The sequence below is a fragment of the Cyrtonyx montezumae genome, unplaced genomic scaffold (genome assembly GCF_038088225.1).
Source record: "Cyrtonyx montezumae isolate F1298 unplaced genomic scaffold, pur_monq_1.0 scaffold_11, whole genome shotgun sequence".
Taxonomy (NCBI): domain Eukaryota; kingdom Metazoa; phylum Chordata; class Aves; order Galliformes; family Odontophoridae; genus Cyrtonyx; species Cyrtonyx montezumae.
The window spans coordinates 12,805,521-12,822,971 of NW_027071837.1; the positions used below are offsets into that span (position 1 = coordinate 12,805,521).

Consider the following 17,451-nt stretch of genomic DNA (forward strand, 5'->3'; position numbering starts at 1 on the left):
TTTAAAGGGAGGGGGAAGAAAAGAAAAAACCCTTCTGCTCCCTAGTTGTAGGTAGAACTCGATTACTTAGCAAACAGATGTAGATGAGTGGTTGTAGTGTTAGAAATATTAGCTTGCTCGTGAACAAGCTTTTGAGAGTAAATGCATGGTCTTGTACTTCTCTAAATTAGCTTTTCCTTTCCTCCTGGAAAGATTCTCCCCCTCTCTCTCTATTCTATCTTTGTCTCTCTCGTGGTTGTAAAGTACAGATTTGGGCATAAATAAAATGATATACAATGAGGTTTGAAAAGCAGTTCTCAACAGATTTTCTTGGGGAACTTATTTCTCACTGCGCCCTGCCTTGGCACTTTGATTAGACTCTTTCAAGGTAAAACAGATGGAGAACAATCACCTGTTGCCTCTGAACTGGGGAACAAGTTAATCTTTGGAAGTTTGCACCACTAAACAATGAGATCTTACTGATCCATTGCAGCTGAGGCATGTGGCACGTGGGCTACTGGCCGTGGCTTCCACACCTGGTTGTTTGACATGGGACTAGTCCCACGGCCCTGATTTGCAGAGTTTGCACGCACTTTTTGATTTTACTGGACACACAGCAGAGGGGAGATAGTGGATGATATATAGGAATTACGTTGTTATGGGTTCTGCAGGCAGCTCCTTCTCCACACTCCCAAGCTCTGGGTTGAGTACACAGGGCTTATTATTGTATAGCCGTGGTTCTGTTGGCAAAGGAGGACAGGAAATAAAGGTTAGGAAAAGAGGGGGTCACAAATAAAGATGGATTTTGTAAGAAATGGACTTTAAAAATCCCCCCCCAAAACCCTGCCTCAAAACCACAGTCTACCTTGATCCACGCATTTATTCCCCATGCCTCTTCTCCCTTAGCAGAATTTCCTTTTGTTAGAAGATTTGACTTTCTAGAAAAAAAAATCCATTTTTGTGAGGTGTTGTGAACTGTTTTTACCACTTGTAATAACCATCCCAGGTCTGAGTATTCTAGTAACGCAATGCCATGCAGCAGAGAACCTGTCCACTTTATAGCTTTGCTCTCAATATTTGTTATTCATTGTTTTTTCATCTAAATGTACATTTGCAAGATGTGTGTAATGTCATTTTCAAAAAATAAAATTTGGTTTCAGTATTTAGGCCGATAAAACTTTTCTGATGCTTTTATTTGCCAAGTGTGTGTTCACTAAGTCTTATAAATTACAGCGGTACTTGTTCATTTTTCTTTGTCAGCTTTCCTAAATCAATCCTGGATGTACTTGCACAAACGCAGAAAAAAGACCAGCAAAATGTGACTGTCTTGAATTAATTATGACCCACATCTGTCTGCCTGAAACAGCCTTGACCTGTAAAGGATCCATCCTTCTGACTAAAGGGACCCACTGTAGGAGACCTGGAAACACCAAGGGCAACTTTTTCCTATGCGCAGCACTTCAGTCAGAACTGTGCATTCAAAGGAGCAGGATCTGGCCCTTAACCTGACCTCTTCCTTAGCAACAAGGTTTCAACAGCATGGGATTTTTAGTCCCACATAGCTTTGGGAGGCTTGGTAAGATTTGAGAAAGATGTCTGTTTGTTGTGCATCTCCACACAAGCTTGAAAAATGCCTCAAGTTCTGCTTTCACAGCTACCTCATCGTATCCACAGTGAAGATGATGGCGTTTTAATTTGTAAGCCTACAAAATAAGGCTTGGACCTTCTCATTTAATTATAGAGTCACCATAAACACTTCATGTTTTTTGTACTTGAAAAGTGCAGAATTAAAAGTGAAGGTGGTTAGTCACCTCTGCTCATCCCTGCTGTAGACCAGGCTGCCATGAAAGAGATCAAATTCTTCCCAAAGAGACCTGCTCAGTTGGAGCCTTTTAACCTTTTTTTTTTCTATGGTCACCTCATTTCAGTCCAAAGAGGGCTGTACTCTTTGCCCTCTAGTTCCAGAGGAGACCCTATGCCAAGTGGCAAACAGCACAGGGGCTACCAACACATGGCCCCACTTGGCTAGTTACTGGCACCTATTTGTCATTATCTTGGCATGCTTGAACAGGCCAGAAAAAGCACATACAGTACAGTACTGTTTGCAATAAAAGACCACACTAAAAAAAGCTCCCAGACTAAAAGCAGTAGAAGAAAAACAGCCTTTATTTGAATGTGCATGAATTGAAGCTGAAGCAAATGTTAACAGAAAGGCAGAACGAGTACTGGAGAAAATACTGTTTGTGCCTTTTTGCATACCAAGAGCAAACAAAGCACTCTATTGTCTTTTCAAGGAGATACATATTAGATGAGATCAACAAAAAACAAAACAAAACATAAGAGTTAGTGTTTCTGCCTATGGAAAATGTTCTGGAAATGGCAGGTTTTAAACCCTCACACCACTGTGTGCATCTATCATCGCTACTCCAGAAACTCTAGATAGTCATCAGAAACCTAGACAGGCATAGCATGGTACCAACAGCCGGCACTGGGGACCTGTGGAAATGCTGCTGCTGTCCTAATATAAATCCCACCGACACATATGAATTATTCCAGATTTACAGCCATGTAAATAAGAACAAAATTAAGTTTCTGGTGTCCAGCCTCCTACTTCATCAGCCCAGATTTAGACAGAAATCCATGTCAGGTATTTCTGAATGTAACATTCCACCAGAGCAGCAAAACAGTGTTTTATTCCAAAAGCTCTAGGTCTAAGCACGTTGGCCTTATGTGGTGTCAGATGTTAGGGCAGAAACAGATGTTTGGTCCCAGTTGGAAACCCTTTGGCTGGTCTCTAGACCTAATCCCCATGACTTGATGCTCAGCCATTGCTTGCTGTACAGTATGGTTCTAATCAAAGAAAACACACTTTTTGCCTGTCAGGCTTGCCAGCTGCACACAATCCAAGCTTTCTGTGGTTGCTGGCCTTAAATTCCAGCTCAAAATATGGCAGCCATACCAGGAGGAACAGAACTGGTGGGCTCTGTCAGCCTAGCTCTGTGAAACGCTGAGCAGGGTTGTAGCATCAATTCTCTGGCTCCATCATTATGTGATGATGTTTAATCTTTTGTAAATAAAACACCTTTAAAAGCGTCAACAAATCTAAATCCTCTACACTGTTCCCTTGGTAGTCTGAGCTCTGCACCTTGTTTTCCACTGCAGCAATCTGCTCTGCTGCCCCAATCTTTCTCCCAGGTGCACCTAAACTTCAAAAGTATATTACTCCGTGCAAGTATCACCTTTACCATAATGCAGGTCTTGCACACTTGCAAATAGATGTGAACCGTCTGGAAAAAGAGTCTGTACAGTTGTCGTTTTTCTTTTTTTTTTAAGGCACCAGGTCAGCAGTACTGAATTTTGCAGTCCCCAGATAAGTACGAGAACTCCAATGGTTTGAAACCCGTAGGCTTTCAGCCCCGAATTTGCAGTACCGTTAACGTGAGTAATACCCACTCGGTCTCAGTGTGGTGCACTGAGTTACAGTTGGACACTTTGTGTTAAGAACATTATCAACATTATCAACTGTGCACAAGAGAGTAGGAGTAATGTTATACACTGTATGGTTTTCATCTCCATATACACATCTTTGACACCAAAAATAATAATAATTCATCTTTAGTCTGTATTTTTATTCACAAGTAGGTCTACTAAGTTTCTCAATTCTCATCAGTGTTTGACATAAAACTGCTCTCCTCAGATCCCAGAAAAGTCCCACTTCACAGGGTCTGTGGCTCCGTTCCTCTAAAGCCTGAAAGTAGCACATATGCAAACATTTTTATTCAGTTTATTGCTCTTCGAGGTTATACTGAGTGCAACAAGGCACTGAGTACCTCAATTTCCATTGATCTGCCTCAAGGTGAAGAGCACGAAAGATTTTGCGAGACACATTTTAGCTTTGGATGGAACAAGCAGCCATCAGGAACACCAGTGACATGCTCAGTCTGAACAGTGGGACAGCTGGAGCCTGCAAAACACCTCTCACTGCAGAATCATGGAATCATTTGAGTTGGAAGGGACCTTTAAAGATCATCTGGTCCAACTCCCCTGCAATGAGCAGGGACCCCCGCAGCTCCACCAGGTGCTCAGAGTCCTGCCCGACCTCGAGTGTCTGCAGGGATGGGGCTCCACGACCGATCTGGGCAGCCTGTGCCAATGCTTCACTGCCCTTATTGTAAGAATAAAAAAAAAAGCTTATTTCCAGACTAAATCTCCCTTCTTTAGGAGACACAGTGCTGGCCCTGTGGTGACATCCACTCCCATTGGCCTCTGTCACCCCCAGCTCTCATCCAAATTCCAGTTTCTAGGGTACCAGCTACAGTTGGGTTTTACTGGAGTGGTCTGTCACTGCGAAGAAGCACCTTCTCCCAAGGACACCCTCCTGTTTTGCTCAGGACAGTGTCTAGCAGGGCCACCAATGTTGTACAAAGCAGTGAAAATGCAAGAGCCAGTAAAGAATGCTACAAGAGTAAAAATAAGTCACTTTTTGCTGGAAGTTCATGTATTTTAACCATAGGTCTTCCCAGCCTGTGCACCCAAATGGATGTTGGCAGCTGAACAGCTGTTTGAAACAGATTTGTTTCTTCTGACTGTGCTCTATCCCTGATGCATGTGTCATCTTCTGCTTTAGGTGTTCAGGGTGTGCTTTTAGCACCCACATACAGCCATGGGAAGTGCCAGTAAGATCATTAAACCTCTGTTCTTCCAGTTACCACAGGAATTACAGCCGGGAACGCAACTGGAGCTGTGGAGATGAAGCTTACTTCTGAAGGCCCTGACAGCACGTCCACTCAGTGGCACTCACTGCCACTCACACAGCACCAATTCTTCACAGCAGCTTCACTGCTTCTAGCAGTGTGTGGAGACTGAGGGTCAATCGCAGGATTTCTGATCACTGAAAATGCTGTTCTGTGCCGGTGTTCAGATCTTGGTCTTCTTGAGCAACACATTATGAGTCTGATCCCTTTTTCAGATACACTCTTTCTGTGTGCCATCAAGGTGCAATGTTAGAAGTTTCTCTGTGGGGTCGCTGCTGCAGGCCTGCTGCTTGCTGATCTTCAGACAACATGCCCATCTGTGTTTGTCCACCTTCACAAGCAGGGATGTCCGAATGATAACAGCACTCATAACCACAGCGAGGCCCCCCTGAGAGCTAAAAAACGTATCAGTGGTCTGAACAACCCAGTGGCAATACTTCAATTATATCAGTGTTTTAGCAGTCCCATTAGGCTGACCTGCAGCTCTAGTTGCCTTTAAAGCTTATGAAAATGTGGACATAGGAGGTGTGATTAAGAGCCTGAGTGCACCACACAGTGGGACGTGGTGCAGGGAGCTGAGCTGCAGGCCTGCAGCACTAGCTCGGATCTCAAAGGCAGTATGGAGACACTGCATGGTTGGGTGCTCTTGGGACACAAGGTAGGATCACTGTAAGACTGCCAAGGCTTGGTAGAGAGCACTGGAGCAATCAGTGACCTTCTTCCCACTGGAAGTATCATCCTCCTTGTGTCCTCAGTTGCTGGTGGAACAGGGAATACAACTGCCCCTCCTTGGGGATAGGAAAGGGGCAAAGATGTAATTCTGTGACACATATGGTCACAGATCTGTTGTAAAGTATGTCAGCAAAGCCAACCTGAGCTTATATTAACACAGTACAGCAGCCTAACAGGGCGAAGTGGAAAAAGTCCTATAAAATATGAATATTGCATCTGTTCACAGCCAAATCTATGACCGGCTGTAAATATGATTCTTGCAATGCTGCTTAGAAAGCTGAACACATCTAGAGCAGGATGCACCAACAGAGCCGTGATAAATAGCTTACAGCCTAGTCCTTGGAGACAACGCCTTTGTGCACCCAGGAAAGAAAGTCTTTGGAAAATGCTGTTCTGTCACAAATTGTTCATGCTTTAATTAAGAAGTCCTCATCAGGGAAGAAGATAACTATGAGATATGTGAGGGGAGGAACACACTTGATCTATAATGAAATCAACTCTCAAATGAGGTCGGCCACCCATGGACTACTGTGCACATTCAACAGGAAGATGAGCCAAATGCAGTGAGATGAGGCCACGCTTTTGTAGCTCTGCAAATGAATGGGTTGTCCTTTGGGTGGGAAGGGGAACTGAAAGGGGAGGCAATGTAGTTATGTGCTGGAAAAATGAGGGCAAATGTGTCCTCCTGTGCCCTTCTCATAGCTCCTTCTAAAGGATACTCTCTTCATGCTACCACCAAAAGACAAAGCACTCTGGGACAGACTCCCAGGCACACATGGACAAGCACCCATCACTGCTTACTCCAGAGCTAGAGATGGAGATTTAAATACAGAAAAACAAGCCTGCCCAGAATATCCTCAATCTTGTAAATGACTCAAGATGCTTTGCTGCAGATCAGAACATAACATCAGTTGTCAGTAAAACTGCTGGGCAATCACACTAGGAGAAGAGTGATTAGGGCAGCAGGACTGTGACTCAGGAGACCTGGTTTCGACTCCTGACACAAACACGGGGCTCAGCGCGACCTGCAGCACCACCCAGGGCCAGAGCCAAAACGTGGGGCAGAGGGCCAAGGCGCACCTGGAATTTCTTCTACTTCAGGTGCTGCTGGGGATAACCAAGAGTTTGACGTGTGAAGCTAAGGCAGCTGCCGAGTTATCAGCACCCGCATCTGGCTCAAGTAGCAGCATCGCACAGACGGTGTAGGAAGTGACCAAAGCCCCTCCAACGACTGCTGTTAAACGGCTTTATCAGCTCAGTCTGCTGCAGGCGGACATCGCTCCTAGAGGCGCCCGCTGCGGAAAACGGAAAACGCTCCTCCTCGGGGAACCCTCCGGGAAAAGGCGCGCTCGGCGGAGGAAGATGGCGGCGGGACGGAGCCCGCGCGGCTCTGACGGACGGCCGCGACCGTCGGGCGACGCCGCCCCCTAGCGAGCGGCAGCGGGCGGGAGGAGCGCGGCGTGAGCCTGAGCCGCTGCCCCCTGCTCCGGGCGCCCGGCGGCACTGTGCGCGCTGACCGGCTGAGGCGGTGGCGGGAGCCCCACGGCTGAGGATGCGCCATTGTGGCCTCGGGGGGCCGCGCCGCGCTGGGGTTGGGCTCTGCGGGGCTCGGGTGCTCCGCTCACAGCCGTTCCCTGAAGCACTGCGGGCTTTTCCCTTCGTCCTGGAGCCGTCCTCTGCTCTGCTTCGGGCTCCTCTTCCTCCATGATGGGCCTATCCAAAAAGTAACCGCAGGCACCGCCTCAGCTCCTGTTCCCAAAGGGAGTTCAGGGAGTGACAACGCTGACTTCTTTTATTCCCCCCCACCCCCCCCCCCCCCGTCCAGAATTCTGTTAAAATCGGTGTTTCAAATCAAGCCCTTTTTTTCTAAAGATTAGAAATTCCGTGGTTAATGCAATTGGAGGACAAATCTGTGTGCCTGCACTGACACCCTGCAGTGGCCACGGAGCTGCAGCCCGAGGCAAAGCACAGCCCTGGGAATCATAGTCACAGACCTCTTTGAGTTGGAAGGGACCTTAAAGGGCATCAGTCCAACCCCTGCGATGAGCAGGGACACCCACAGCTCCTCCAGGTGCTCAGAGCCCATCCAGCGATCTTGGGTGTCTTCAGGGATAGGGCACCACCACATCTCTGGGCAGCCTATTCCTCACCACCCTTACTGCAAAAACCTTCTTCCTTATATCCAGTCTAAATCTCCCCTCTTTTATTTTGAAACCATTTCTCCTTGTCCTGTCTCAACAGACCCCGCGGAGAAGTCTGTCCTCTTCTTTCTTGCAGCCCCCCCTCAGGTGCTGAAAGTGCTGCTGTTGTGCAGAGTCAGACCTCGACTGGATATGCAACTCTGAGAGCGTTTTGTGTGCTGAGGTTAGTTTTCCAGTTCTGCCTCTTGGGCCCCCTCGACAAAACTGCCTAAATTAAAGAGTAGCATTAACATGTAGGCTTTAAGGAGAATCTCTGCTGGAAACCACCTAATGTTTTATTAATAAATTGCCCCATGCATTTAAGTGAATAATAGATGAGCGTAACTCTGGTGGGACACAAGAACCTGGCTGTGCAGTGTGTTTGCAAGTTGACAGGCAGGTTGCAGGCATCTGTGGTCCAAAACTGTGAGTGGGGCATAGCCGCCTTGACACCATGCTGTAGTAGCAACTCCAACAGGCATGAGAACAGCCTCAGTGCAAAGCAGTCCAAAGCTGGAGTGCTGTCACGTCCTTCTCTGTGAAGAGAGTGCTTCTCTAAGAGGAACTCTCCTGGGTCAGGTTGGGTGGAGAAGAAAAATCAGTGCTTGCTTCTAGATAGCAATCCCTTGCAGTCATTGGCAGCCATGTCATGAGCAGCCCTGCCCTGAACGCAGCTGTGTCCTGTCTGCAGCTGTGAGGGGCCCACTGCTGGCCTGCAGAGCTCCAATTCAGCCAGGTGCACTTGAAAGCAGGGTGCTGCAGGGATGAGGAGTGATTCCTGTGAGCGTGTGATGACGGAGCTCAGGATACCTCCAGCTGGTAGGCTGAAGGCTGCTGGCTACAGGCCACATTGTCCCCAGCCTGGGAGACCTCTTTCGAGCCATGGCATTGAATGTGAGTGTGTCTCTGTGAGTGTTTTGATGCAGTCCTACTGAATTACAAGGTCGTGGTTCTGCAGTGAGAACACAGCTGTCCACCTGCCCTTGGTTGCCTGCCTGTGAGGCTCATCTTGCTTCCTTTCTAAAGGGATTTCTGATGAGACTTCAGGAGAAGCTGTTCCTCAGCGCAGATAAATTACATGTAATTCTTGGATTGTGGCACCAGATTTAAAACATTAAAAAGTTCTCATAGTTCTGTTTCATGGCGGATCAAAGGCAGCTACATGGGAACATGTCTATAAAAGCTGTGAAAATTATCACCTCTGAAAATAGCAGAATTTTGTTGTACTCATGCTTTTTCATGTTCTTCCCTCAATCATGCAAATGAATCATAGCATGTGTGATGCATATAGGAGGACATTGGTTTTTTATTATGATTTAAACTCTAGTCTGCTTACTCAATCACAAATTGAAAACACATGGCCTTACGGTGCAGGGCTTTTTTATGTATTACATGCTAGAGCTATAGTGGCAGCTTCCAGGGACTTTCTGTCCAAACTTCAGCGTGCCTTCAAAAGGAAGCCTTTTATAAGAAAGCAAACAGTCCTGCAGCGAGCCCTGAAGAACAGACATTTATGATATTATTTAACACTTTGTCTTCATAGTGTTTTCTGAGTGTAACTTGTCCCCTGAGATCCAAATTCCTGTAGGCAAGTAGATTTGCTGACTAGCAAGGTCTGGGAGGAGTGGGCCTATCGTCAAACTCAGACCAGCTACACTTAGATAGGAAGAATGACATGGAGGAAGCAAATCAGGGACAATATTTAAGTCTACTGATAGGAACAACAATTTGCAATGTTTTTTTAAGTGATGCTTGTTTAAGAACTGGACTACAACTACAAAAATGTAAATAAAAACTTTTGTGGCAAGTTAACCCAAACATTCAGGATTCACCCGGAATGAAACTGTTGTCTAAGTGGAGTATGCAGAGAAGCTCATTTCACCAAAACCAATTTTTAATGGCAATTTATTTTTGACCTTTTTAAAAATGCTTTATCACAGCATAGGAAAATGTGTTAATTTCCCAATTTCTATGCATGAACTGACGTATCTTCCCTTGTTAGCAGGGGGAGAGGAGTGAGACTGGACAAGCACTTGAGTGCGCGTGGGCAGTTCTGTGACATCTCTGACATGAAGAGCAGTTTGGCACAGCCCTGGAGCAGCTCAGCTTCCTGGACAGCTTGGGACCTCTGCAGTGTGTTCTGTGGCTCTCGCAGGACATCTTCCCCATTCAGGCTGTTTTCCCCTCCACAAGGGAGATGGCAGTAGCAATATCTAAGCACATGCTAGACTGCGAGCAGACAAACTCGGAACTTGGCAGTGTGCAGGAGCCAGCCCTGAGGGAGGCTGCTCTGGGCTTGCCCAGGGCTCAGGGTTGAGGGCACAAAGCCACCTGTTAGGTTTTGCTGTAGCTCTTGGTCTGCCAACCACCACCCAACAGCAGGTCCCACAGAAATGCTGTGTGTCCTTCCCCATGGCCTGGACAGGCAGTTACCGGAAGGGCACGCTGGGGCCGAGGCATTGACACTGGCTTTATGCAACTAAGGAGCAGTGTGCAGCCTAATAAGGAACATCATTTCTTTCATGATGCACATTAATCTGCCCTGTTTTCCGTACAAAAAATGTCTGCAACTCTGCCAAGCAGCCTTGCCTCATCTCTTCCTTTAAAAATTCATTCCCAGTTACAGCCACAACTGCAGATAGCAGTTTACCAGGAATAAACAAGACTCTGCATTTTGGGTCAGCTCAGATTGTTTCCTGGTGTCCCTTGTGATTCATCATCACTGGAAGGGTCATCCTGAGACACACCCCTCCACTGATGTGCTCTTGGTACGATCCGAAGGGTTTCAGGTTAAGAAGCCGAGGGAATCTTTGTTTGCAGGAGTCAGTCTGGAGTTTGATGTGCCTCGGAGCAGGACCCAGGTCAGCCAGGTAAGTGCCAAAGGTATTAAGGAAACTTTTATTTACTTGATTTTCAGCTTCAGCACCACGGTGGACACTTGTTCCTAATGATGAGCTCTTCAGGAAGCACAGTGACAAAATGCTTTTGTAAGATGCATTTCTTAAAGAATGTGGCATCACAGTTCTATGCTAACACCAAACCAAGCAGTCACTGTGATTTACTGCAAAGCGTGGCTGCTCTCATTATTTCTGGAATAACCAGCCAAACACCAGCACAGCCATCATTATCAGCTATACCAAATAAGGGGGCCAGAATGGTGAAGTGTGATTTAATCTCAGTTCTCATATAATTCCATTTTCCATACTGTTTCTGATCTGAAATAATACTGGTTCTCACTGTGGGTTCTTTCACTGTGAAGTTCAACTGCGTATTTTCATCTTTCATATTTTTTCCCAAGGAGAGACTTTTAGACTGTGTCTAAAATAGTAGATAAGCAGACACAAAATAAAGGAGTATCCTGTTAGAGTTACCCGTTAATTAGCGATTGTAGACCTTTTCTGAACTAACTTTTATGAAAAGACAGAATGGAAAGATATTGGAACTGTAAAGGGAGTTGTTTCCTGTGGTTTCAGTATAAAAGCATGGCTGGAACAAATTGGCTGACATTGCTGTTAGCATTTTCTTTACAGTTTGCTATAGATCTCTTGACTTGCATTAATGTGAATTGTAACAATCAGCATCCATCATATTAAATTACAATCTTTTGAATTTAAAACTGGAATAGTACCTCTCTGTAAGTAGCTGTAACTCTCACTGGGATTAGGGCTATGGTGGATGCCACGGAAGGTCACGTCTTTAAAAACTATGTGCAGTTTGGTGGCTGTGCAGTTTGGAAAATCCTGTTTGCCTGGATGTTTTTTAAAGAAGTGCCCTTTGGACACTTTGTGTCTTCACTTGCTTATCAGTAACAAGAGCAATATTGCGTCAGCTTGGAATCGAGATGGACAAAGATGGGGTGCTGTGCAATGTACACAGGCCCGAACAGGTTTCCTTACACAAAACAAAGCAGCACCAAAATGAGGCAATCTCTGTCCTGAAACAGAAGCAGCATCCCTGAGCACGTACTTGTAACACACACTGACAGTGTGCGGTTGTTTAGAAAAGCACTTCCTGCTGTTCTGCTGCAGTGCTCTGTGTGCATTCTTGTACTCTCACCCTGCCTGCTCTACGGAGCCCCTTCGAGTCCAGATGTGCAGAGTGTTTTGAATTTCTGAATGCTGAGATCTAACAAGGGACTTGTGCATCTGCAGCAGAACACAGGCAAAACATGAGTGTCTTGGGGCTAAGATGTACTCAGAGAAACTTAACTGTCTCACGTTACTCAGAGCTGCTTGGTGCAGCGTGGACTTCCACTAGTGGCTGCCAATGAAATTGCCCCTGTGGCCAAGCTGCTCACCCTCTTGGTGCAAGAGGCCCTCCAGGAGGTTGCTTCTCACATTAGGATAGGGCTGGGAGTTGCAAAAAATGACTCTATTTTTCTAGCTTGGTTGAAGGCCGTGGCACAATTTCTGCTCATGCCAGACAGAGCCCTTCCCTCTGGGGCATAATCACGTGTAAGTCTGGCTTTTCTCAGCTGCTCTTCGCTCCACCTGTGCAGCCCCAGCACCCTCAGCCATTGCCCTCAAATACAAACAGCTGTGCTCCTTACTGTGGGAGGACTGACCACAGCTTGCAAATTAGCCAGCACTTCAAACTCCAAAGGATTTGCTTTGTTAGAGCTGTGAATCCAGCACTGCCTTTCTGGAGGGTAAGAATGGGGTTTGCAGTTTTTCTGACCATAACTGAACTAGGAGAGAGGTTGGGAGAAAGGAGTGATGCTTCAGCAACCCTCTGCATTTGAGAGATTACACTCAGTCACTTAGAGCCAAGTTCTGTCCCCTCATTGCCACCATGCAGGCATTCTAGCAGTGGCACAGGTAGCTTTGCATGCAGCTTGTGTTTCATGAGGATAGGGGAATCAGTGTGTGAACTGCAAACTGAAAATGAACGATTCCTGATCAGCTCCTGGGCTCACTGGAAGAGCATACTTGGTCTTGAAACTCTTCTCCCTCAGCCATCCTGCTGTACATGGGCTTTGCATTAGAAGCTGCATCCTATCTCCCAGCTACTACTATATGAAATCTTTCTGTCCTAGTGAGCCCTGGAAAAAAACCCTAGTTAAGCACTATCATGCAGTAGAGGAGAAGGAACATGTGGTTAATTCTATCATAGCAAAGTTTTGGTTTGTAGCCAGGAGATTCTGCTGCTCCTTGATGCCATCCATAAGCAAACAGTTGTGGCCAGTCCTCCTCCTGCTATCTAGTTAGCCTCCCCCAGATTTCTGCATAGAAGCAGCTCTTCTCAGCTGAAAATATGTGATCTTTGATCTATCAATCTGAATGCAAAGAATGGCAAAACTGAGCAGCAGCACAATGTTGACATCTTTCTGCTTATGAGAATTAAAATGTTTGTGTTTTTTTTTCCTGCAGTGAATTCTTGAGCTTAGACAGAGAAACCTTTATATACCTATTGAACTACTGAGTGTCATAAACAAATTAACCTTATTTTGTTGAAAATCCAAAAGCTGGATGAGAGGAAGAATAACATGATACCACTGTGCTGTTCCAAAGCTTGCAGTAAGATTTGGCATTTCATCCCACGGGGAGAGCCTTGCTGTGCAAAACAACTGAGAAGGACCATGGTCCTTAACGCAGGACCTCAGTGCTATGAAATACCCTGTGCAGCAAATTTGATCTGAATTGAGCATGCTCTTAATGCAATTGCATATCCACACAATACACATTTAACACTGCCTTTGTGCTTTAAATAAGTTGATGCTGAAGAGCAAAGGATGTGCATTATGTAGCATACTGACTGCCTGTGTGGTTAGTGTGTTGAAGTGTTTAAAGAATTAGAAATGAGTAAATTTCTCCAGTAGGAAGGTTAAATGTAATGGGCAGTGATGCTTCTCATGCGTTAGGAAAGTAATGGTCAGGATCATGAAACCACAGCGTACTTGAAGCAACTGCTTTAAATTCCCTGACACATAATGCAGAATTGCAAAGTCACTGTTCTGTAAGGACCTGCAGTCATTCTGCACAGAAGGAGAAGGAAATAACCTTTTCCAGCTGGAGTCGTGGAAGCGCTTTCAATTAGGAGTTTTATAGAAAAGCAGTTCAGAGTAATTGAAAGCTTTTGGCTGCTTTTCTGGAGGCACTCACTGACTCGGTTGCTCTGAATGGAGCTAGGAGTTGTAAGGAAGAGATGTTTGCTAACAGTTAAGTACTTGAGTCCTTTTGTTGCTGTCCTAATCCAAACAGTGGCTCTGAGGCTGAGCGATGGATTGGTTCTGAAAGAGCAGAGTTTGGAGTCGGGGTTTTTGCACAGCGTTAAGGCAGCTCACAACTCCAATTAAAAAATGGGAACCCGAGACCCAAATACTGGTTATTATTGGTTATGTTACTGTTTGCATGAAAGACAAGCAAGCTCAGTAATAGCAAAGGGGCAATGTTAAAACCAGGATGCTACCCCAGGGCACAGCACGTGCTGTGTGTCCCTGCTGGCATCTCCCTGCTCACCCCAGCTGGGGCTCCTGGAGCAGCAGGGCTGCAGGCCTGAGGCTGGGTGCTGCTTGTTGGAAGGAACAGCCTCTTGTTCCACTATGGAGTTAAACATCAACTAGAAGTTTATTTTGCCCTTTTAGTCCTGGTGCTGTGCTTGAAAATTCCTATGAATCCTTCAGTTGGAACAGAGGAGTGGGGTATGTGGTAGAATTAATGTAGTATATCATGCCAAGTCTCTTCCTTGAAGAGGAGTTCCATCTAGAACAGAGGTTTTGCTGCAGCTGCTTGGCACTGTTCATCTTTGGAAGGGAAAGTACTGCTTTCTGTAAGGCAGAACCAGCACAGCACTGTCCCTGCACCCCTCCTGCAGAGGTGGAGGGGGTTTGTGTATGGAGCATCAGCCCCCCAGCTTTGGCAGCTCCTCTCTGACTTTTTATCCTGCATGGTGCTTAATTACGCACAGTGACACAAATGGGCTTAAAAGAGATGACATTTGTGTTAGTTCTTGTGTGCTCATGGCACGGCTTTAATGGCAGCTAGGGTGTAATTTTTGTTCAGCCTGTCTGGACAGTTAGTCAGCTCTGTTTGTTGTGGACCCTTCTGCATAGCAGCTGGGGAAGAGAACATTTAGGATGGGAAAATGTGAGTGTAAAGAAAAGCTGTTTGGCTGCAGCTCTCCAGAGTGAGAATAATACTTAAAGATCTTGTGAAGAACTGGATTTCAAGTGGATGTCCCTTTAATTTAAGGCTGCTTTTAACACCAGAAGCTGGCATTTGCAGCTGTTGCAGCAGCGGTTAAGATGGAGCCTTGCACACTGTGACGGGGAGGCATCTGAGTATGAACTGTGAGTGAGAACACAGTGCTTGTGCTGCCTGGCTGAGGTGTGACCCTGTGAAGAGCTGACCTGCAGTGACTTGGCTGCATGGTGCTGCTGATTGGAATAAGAATTCCACTGGAGAAGAGAGGGTAAGAGAAAGACCTTACAGCTCAGTGTTTGAAAGTCAAGAGATGTGAGACCTCCTGTCCTCTTGCTGGCATAAGGAGCTTGTCATGGCTCCAGAGGAACCTTGGGCTCAGCTGTGCTGAATTGTTGGGGGGTTCAGCTCAGAGACCAAAAAAGAGAAAAGAGCTTAACAGTTATATACAGTCAGAGAAGGAAACAATCAGCAAAAGCATGATGTCTAACCTGTAGAGCTGCCTTTTTGGTTGTCTTTTTTTCCTGTTTTTTTCTTTGTCTTCTGTCCTTCTAGAGTGATCTCTTCTTGACAGAGTGGCAGAGGGTCTCCAAAACGTGGTATTTTTAGGACTTAATTTTTATGATATTTTTAGGACTGCACTACTGAGCCCTAAAGTGTGGCTTCACACTGTGAGTGCCAGCAGAACCAAAGATAAATCTGTTGAAATGAAGGAAGGGCTATTTTAATGCATACTGTGAACTCGAGATTGGACAGAGAGCACAGCTGGGTAATTTGGGAGCTTCGGTGCTCAGCTGAGGGGCAGCAGCTGGGACCTGCTCTAAAACAAGTCACTGGAGTGGGAACCAGGTGCTTGCTGCCTGTCCCAACCAAGTTGGGCTGGTAGGTGAACGCCCTCAGGGTGAGGCCATCCCTCTGCCTCAGTGCTCCGATCCTGGGCACTGAGTAGAGACTGTGCCCAGCCCCTTGCTCAGGATCCTGGAAGAAGCTATTTGGCAGCTTCCTCATCCTTGGGAGCATTCCCCCCAGGGAGATGCAGCCAGCAGCTTGAGTTTGTGCACTGTGCTTCCCGAATGCAGTGTGTGGTGTTGCTGTACTGGCTGTGGTGCAGTGGGTGTAGGGGTGTTAATACTGGAATGTCTTCTGTTCCAATCCAGAAGACAGAAAGGGAGAAAAGGGTGGGGAAGCGAGATTGTTAAAGACTGATCTCGATGAGCTAGGCAATAGCAGCTGAAAACTTTATCACCCTATTCTAAAAACAAGCGTGTCTTGCAGATAGGCTCAGTTTAGAATCTTACTTAGCTTGTGGGTAATTTTTAATTAGAGAGAATGCCAGTTATCGTGAGATAATCTGTATTCTACTCAGATTAGCCAAACTAATACTTTTCTCTTGTCCCTGAGCTATCTTTCTATAATTGATAAGTTGACTTTGAAGAACTGATTGGTGAGGGGAAGCAAGTCTATTTCATCTTGTCTTGGGAAATCAGCTGCTAAGTGAGATGCCTTGTGACATTTTTGGGGGATAATTAACAAGGAAAGAAACCTTAGAAAAAAGGGAATTGTTACAAACAGCAGAGTATTGGTGAGGTGCGTTGCTTTTGAACAGTTGACTCCATACAGTTTTATTTTATTGAAGTTGGATAACATGAGAGTATAAGGTCCTGTCCCAAAAGAGGAAGCCTTGGCCTGACTGAAGACACAATAAATTTTTCTATCCCAGCAGTCTAAGAATTTGACTCCAAGTCATTAATAGTCCTGATGTAAGCAAACATTATTTATGGAGTTTTGATCAAAGAGAGACTTTACTAGACAGGCATTCAATATTTGCTTCATCCAAATATCACATATAAACTTGTTTCTTGTTCTGTCCTTTTGCTGTGTAAGATTCTGCTGGTAGAAACAAGGGTATACTTACAGGTGAATATCATTGAGCATGCTTAGGAGGCTTTGGAATGGATGCAAGAATGGCAGTGAGTTGAAAGAGCACCCATTTCTATGAGTGAATACAGCAGAGCAACACTTCACATCCTTGAAACACTATCTAATTTAGTTTGGGCAGAAGGAAAGGCGTGATTGGAGAGAGAGAAGAACAGAGGGAGGGTTTCAAAACCATCCCTACATTATTATTTTGGCCAAAGTAGCTTTCTTTCATGCACAAATGCAGACATCACAAATCTGACATTTCCATGTATTCCTCATTACTTCTCTGTATTTCCCCAGTTGTGTTCACTTGCCTGCTGGGAAATGCTTGTGCCTAGCCTAGTTCAGTTTTCTACAAATCTGTGGAATCTTATGCAATTTGTATTGCACATTGCTTGTGCATCACAGGCTGAGATCACTGCACCAGGACACAGCAAGTAGGCTGCTAGGACAACGTAACACCATTCTCTGCTGCAAGAGTGTGGTTTAACTCTTACAGCTGGCAGGAGGGTAACTTGTGTTTGTCTTTATTGCTGTAGATACCTCAAGGAAAGGGAGATACATCTTTAACCCATACTGGGAAGAAAGAGGAAAGAAACTCCTGTACAAAAGAAGTGCTCCATACAGAGTAAGTTCAAATACTCTCTCCACTTTCTTCAAATAGCACCGTACAAAGATGGGAGCATCCCCATCCCTCGTGTTTTTTAGGCTTCAGACTGTCCTAAGTGATTTGTATGGTCAATTTTT

The 17,451-nt window shown here is 45.7% G+C and overlaps 1 protein-coding gene across 1 annotated transcript in view; it reads left to right on the forward strand.

Annotated features, from left to right (window-relative positions):
• The first annotated feature begins 10,439 nt into the window (after positions 1 to 10,439).
• CAPN6 (calpain 6) overlaps positions 10,440 to 17,451 on the forward strand; it is a 49,939-nt gene continuing 42,927 nt past the window's right edge. The window contains exons 1-2 of the mRNA XM_065729579.1: positions 10,440 to 10,515; positions 17,244 to 17,332. The gene's annotated coding sequence lies outside the window, so the exon portion shown is untranslated. The remainder of the gene's footprint in view (positions 10,516 to 17,243; positions 17,333 to 17,451) is intronic.